Genomic DNA, 6,527 nt, shown 5'->3' with positions numbered 1-6,527 from the left:
TCCTTCACCAACTTTTTACGCAAATCTATACACACGTGGTTAGGGTTTCACTCAAAAAGATAAATAAACTTTTAAATCAAATTTTGAATTGCGAATAATTTAATAAGGACAAAACGATTGTTACAATACTTATATATATATATTAGTCTATTTTAGGCTCCAATCTTTTCAACTCAAATTAATAGTCCCCCTTGTCCACTCTCTTTTCACACCAAACACATTTCTATTAAAAATTTGGCCAAACACATACACAACTCCTCAAGCTTATCCTCATTTTTTATTTTGACATTATATAGTTTATCTTAACCCTGGTCCGTTTTCACCCTTAAACTCTATTTTTTTTTATGTATCATTTAAACACGATTTTTTTTTTTGTGATTTCTTTAATTATTTTTATTTATGTTCTTCATATTGAGTAATTTTTCCCTAATTTTATATCTCAATATGAGTGGCAATGTGGCATAGTCACATATAGTAATGGGTGGCCAGTCGAAAACCATTTGTTGAAAAATTATATATAACTAGATCAAAATTTATTTTTCATCTATATATATATACTAAATCTTAAACATTCATTACTAAACTTTTGACTTCACACTAATACCATTGAGCCTACAATTTTTTTTTGTTTTCCATTCGAGATCTTATACTTACATTGAAGCTCGATTAATATGTATCCATTCGAAGGAAAGTGATAATCACTTAGCCTACAAATTTCTATAAAACCCCACAACCAGCCCAGTTATCTTATTTACTCAGCCAATTTTGTTTTACAAAAAAATGACTACACTGTGCGCAAATTCTACAATATATTCCTTGAACAATTACATTTCATTACATTCTAAAAACATTAGTGTCTTCAATTTTATGCCTCCAATCAAAAGGAACAATGTTTATTCCCCATCTGCTATCCGTTGCTCAAATATTCAATTATCTGACCCTAATTATGTTACAATTTTCGACACGACGCTTCGTGACGGAGAACAGGCCCCGGGTGCATCCATGACCATTAAACAAAAAATGGACATTGCATCTCAATTGGCTAAGCTTGGTGTTGATGTTATTGAGGTTGGTTTTCCAGCTGCCTCTCAGGCTGAGTTTGACCTTGTGAAGTTGGTAGCACAGAAAATTGGTAATCTTTAATTATGTCTCCATCTTATTTAAAATTTAATAGTACTATATCCAAGTGGATTTGCATGTATATGAGATATACAACAAATCTCCCGCGCCTCTCTAATATGTATCTAGTATCCCAGATACATGTGAATCACTACGAATGCATACATATTCATGTATCTTGTGATTCGCGTGTATTTAGCTAATAATAATATATATATATATGATAGTGAATTATGTCAAATTATTGAATTATACTATGTCTAAATAGGTAATAACATAGATGAAGAGGGATATGTACCGATGATTTGTGGTTTGGCGAGATCTACTAAGGAAGATATCGATAAAGCTTGGGAGAGTTTGAAGTATGCAAAGAAACCGATGATTCATATGTTTATCGCGACGAGCGATATACATATGAAGTATAAATTGAATATGAATAGATAAGAAGTTGTGGAGAGAGCAAGGAGCATGGTGGCTTATGCCAGAAGTCTCGGGTTCGAGCATGTTAATTAGGTTTAGCTTGGAAGATGCTACAAGGTTTGTAATATTTGTCATATTTATATTTTTACCATATGGTGTATATATGTATGGTTGAATTTGTATTATTTTTGTCAGATCTGATAAGGAGTTTGTTTATCATATTATTGGAGACGTTATTAAAGCTGGTGCAACATGCATTTGTGTTGCTGATACTGTTGGATGCAATTTGCCAAATGAATTTGCACAACTAATTGTTGACATAAAAGCCAATACATTAGGTATCCAAAATGTGATCCTTGCAGTACATTGTCACAATGATCTTGGACTTGCTACTGCCAACACATTAGCTGTATGTATTCATTAATTCCCAACTACTCTTTCCGTCCATTTTTATTTGTCATATTTCGCTTTTCAAAAGTCAATTTTACGTATTTTCAAAGTTAAATTAGATTACATTAATTCGATATTTTAAACAAAAAAATAGATATTCAAAAACTATATGAAAAGTACTATAAATTGTTATTTTTTGCATAATGAAAAAATACATTTTAAAATGATAGTCAATATTTTTTATAGTTTTACTCTAAAAAAAGAAACTATAACAATTTAAAATGGATGGAGATAGTAATATTTATATAAATTTCATTTCTAAAAATATCGTTAATTTGAGTCTCATACGTCGATGGAATTCAGGGAATTTGTGCAGGGGTAAGACAAGTTGATGTAACCATCAATGGTATTGGTGAAAGAGCTGGAAATGCTTCTCTAGAAGAGGTGAGGGAGAATAACCTTTAATTATTTTTATATATATAAAATGTTAATCCATCTCTAGCTAATTAATATTATTATATCTATTTTATATAGATAGTAATGGCCATAAAATGTCGTGGAGAGGAAGTACTAGGTGATGTTTATACTGGGATTAATACAAAACATATATTCACCACAAGCAACATGGTATGTATATATAGTTGTTAAAAATTAATTATGCATATAATAATATTGTCATATATATATATATATGCAGGTAGAGGAGTATAGTGGGCTTAAGCTACAGCCACATAAGGCCATTGTTGGCGCTAATGCTTTTACTCATGAAAGTGGAATTCATCAGGTGAACTATTTAATTAATGTACTTATCAAGATCTGTTTTAACAATCAACTAAAACATAAAATGTACTCCCTATGCACCGTAAGGTAGTTTGACTCGATACGAAGTTTAAAAAAAAAGGAAAATATTTAAAATTTGTGGTCTAAAATGAATGATAAAAATTTGTGTGGCTATAAAATCATTTCATTAAGAGTAAAATGGACATGTTAAAGTTAAATTGTTGCTTAATATAGAAACGTGTCATTCTTTTTGAGATTGACTAAAAAACAAGTAAGTCATATAAATTGAGACAGAGAGACTATGTAATTAAAATTATGAATGGACGACACAACAAAAATGACGAATTAAATAAGAACATGTGGTATTTGAACAAAACATTAAAAAAATCATAATTTAAGTTATAGCTAAAATAAGAAAATCTATGGAAGAAGGCACAGGTACCCCCGTAGACTATGACCGAAATCCCAGAGACACACCTTAACTAAACTAAGGTCCTATATATTATCCTCCTAAACTCATTTTATATATAATATTGTACACCTTTTGGCTTATGTGGCACACCCCGTGACTCCATGCAGTTTAGGCACGTGGGCGATGTTTGGATACCACGTAAGCCAAAAAGGTGTATAATATTACAAAAAAAAATAAGTTCAAGGGGGTCACATGACCTTAGTTAGTTACGGTGTGTCTCTAGGATTTGGGTCATAGTCTAGGGAGGTACTTCTACCTTTTCCCAAAATCTACTAAAAATATTACTGCAATTCTACCTTATTCTAATTAAATAGCATTATGTTCTCAACTAAATAATTTTTTTTTTGTGTTATTCTATGTACTTAATTTAGGATGGAATATTAAAGAACAAAGGTACATATGAATTTATATCTCCTGAAGATGTTGGATTTATTCGTGCTAGTGAACATGATGGTATTAGATTGGGAAAACTCAGGTACACACTGTTTTATTAGATTACGTATTTACCATGCTCCTGAAGTTCTTAATGATTCAGTTCGATCGATTATTATATATCGTATTATTTCTTAGTTATCTAATTTTATATAATCAAAATTACATTTTTGAAACCATCTCAATAGTTTAGATTTTTTTATTGATATCCATATGGTTCGATTATTGCATTACTGTTCTTTCTTGCATACTGCTTTGCATTTCACTTAATTTCGTTGTCGTTACTGTTTTCATTTTTGTAGTCTTTTTTTTCAAGTTGCTTTGAAATGTTTTACTTAAATCAAAGGTGTCTACGAGGTAGGGGTAAGGTCTGTGTACACTCTACCTTTCACATACTTCATTTACAGAATTACACTGAATATGTTATTGTTGGTACGGTTCAATTAGGAATTTGATACTATGGTTAATATTTTGTGCAGTGGACGTCATGCATTGAAAATTAAAATGCTTGAGGTATAATATTTCAAAAAATTAAATTATGATATTATAATATATGAATGTGCATTAACACTCATTTTATTATGTTATAGCTTGGATATAATTTTGAGGAAAAACAACTTGAGGACCTCTTTTGGAGATTCAAGTCAATGGCTGGGAGGAAAAAGGTGAATTAAATTGTCGATGTTTTCATAATGAAACACTTAATTTTTTAATTATTGGATATTCTTTCAGCTTGGATATCATTTAATTTTCCAATTTATTGATGACTTACTTAAAAAATTAAAGATTTATGAGTGTTGTCGTACTGTATATGTGTATGGAGAGGTAGGGAAATGGCCTCCACTACGCTTCTCCTTATTAATAGTATTATTTAGTTATCGCGTTGTTTTTATTTTTTTTATGTATATATCTATTATTATCTGTTGCTCACATTTGCTTAGTTACTTCCAATATTGTTGTTATATTTTCTTATCTTCATACTTTGAATTCTTTTCTTTTTTGATGCGCTGAGTATGAGTATCTATCAAAAATAACCTCTCTACTCCATAAAAATAGGGATAAGGTCTGTGTACATTTTATCCTCCACAGATTTCATTTATGAAATTACACTCGATATATATTGTTGTTGTTATATGTTTGTTTTATATCTATTTATCTTTCTGTACAACAATCTTTTCAGAATATAACCGCAGATGATTTAAGAGCACTCATGTTAAATGAAACTGTCCAACCTCAAATTGCTTGACAACTTGGAGATGCATGTCACCTACTGATGGAAGAGCTTATCTAATGTTGCAGTATCTAACCTCAAATTTTCTTGAACTCTGGTGGATTCAATCTTTTAAGTTTTTAGTATTAAATTCCTTGTACTTTCTAAACCGCGAGTTTAGACTTATGTTTGTTGTGCTTTTAATAATTTTTGTTGGTTATTTTGACATTTTAGTATTAATAAAATGCATCAATTGAATTGTTAGTGTGTTCGTTAGTTATGGGCAGTTTCCTTTTGCTTTTAAGTGACAAGTGTGGTTATTGTTTTAAGTGATATGTGTGGCCATACATCCTCATTTCTGAGGTGCACTTCATCCTTTGACAGCTTGACTTTATTGCTATTCTTAATGCATACAAACGTTGCTGTGAACGTTGGATTTTTAGACGTTGAGCAACTCTTCATTTTCTGCACGTTAGTGGCATTGGATGCCCTCACATTATTTCACTCATTATTTTTCATTATACCTTGTAACCTATGTAATTTACTACCCCATTATCTTCCTATTCATTGCTAGGAAGACTTCTTCTAGTATAAATAGTGGTGGTCTTCATTTGGTTTAAAAACAAGAAAAATATAGAGAAGGAAAAGTTAGTCAAAAAAGAGAGTTCTTATTAGTTGAAGGGAGGTGTTCTTTTTGTGGAGTTTTGGACTCAACTCTTGTCCAGAGTTGTTGAGTTATACTTTGTGTTAAGGTTGTTGTATCGTGGAGGGGACAAGTCAAGAAGTACTATTACTGGATCGGTGAAAAACATTTGTTGTAGTGGGCTTGAATCTCCTTAAAGAGAGCGAGATATCTGCGCCTCAACCTGAAGAGATTTTATTTCATTTGTTTTCAATCGTAATCTTGTAATTCTGTTATTTTGTAATTTTTCACTAACAATTTTAAGGAGATTCAACATGGCTACAATTGAAAAAAAATGCAGATGTCAAGATGGGAGATCTTAACAAGCCATTTCGGTTAAATGGTAACCATTTTAAGAGATGGAAGGGTAAAGTACATTTCTACTCAAGTCTTCTCAATGTTTTCTTATGTGTTAACTGAGAAGAATCCTAATAAAGTTGACATCACCTCTATGAATGATGATGAAACTATTTCTCATCTAGAGAAAGTGGAAAAGTACGATGGTGATTCTTATAAGTGTCGGTATTATATTCTTAATTGTCTGTCAGATAATTTTTATGATTATTATGATAGAACTTACTCTAGTGCAAAGAAAATTTGAAAAGCATTGCAGAGTAAGTATGACACCGAAGAGGCTGGAGCGAAAAAATATGCGGCTAGTAGATTTTTTCGTTTCCAAATGGTGGACAACAAATCAGTGGTAGACTCAAGACTTTATAATGATTGTTGGAGAGCTATGGTCCGAGGAGGTAAAAATTTGAGATAACCTTATTGTTTGTGGCATAGTGGATAAACTTCCACCTTCTTGGAAGGAATTTCAAAAAAACTATGCGCCACAAACAAAAGGAAACCTCCCTTGAAACCTTGATAATGAAAATCCGCATGGAAGAAGAGGCAAGAGGCCAAGATGCACTTTTACAAACAGAAGAGAACAACATCACAACGAAGGTAAATTTAATTACTTCAAATAATGCTACTCCTGAAACTCACAAAAATACTTCTTTGAAGCCTAAGAAGAAAAA

At 31.3% G+C, this 6,527-nt stretch overlaps 1 pseudogene; it reads left to right on the top strand.

Moving 5' to 3' along the window:
• Positions 1–775: 775 nt before the first annotated feature.
• On the top strand, positions 776–4,859 carry LOC102593987 (2-isopropylmalate synthase A-like; annotated as a pseudogene).
• Positions 4,860–6,527: the final 1,668 nt, after the last annotated feature.

Source organism: Solanum tuberosum, unplaced genomic scaffold (assembly GCF_000226075.1).
Source record: "Solanum tuberosum cultivar DM 1-3 516 R44 unplaced genomic scaffold, SolTub_3.0 scf00610, whole genome shotgun sequence".
NCBI classification, from domain to species: Eukaryota; Viridiplantae; Streptophyta; class Magnoliopsida; order Solanales; family Solanaceae; genus Solanum; species Solanum tuberosum.
The sequence above is the reverse complement of the archived record's forward strand: the minus strand, read 5'-3'. Positions and strand labels throughout refer to the sequence as shown.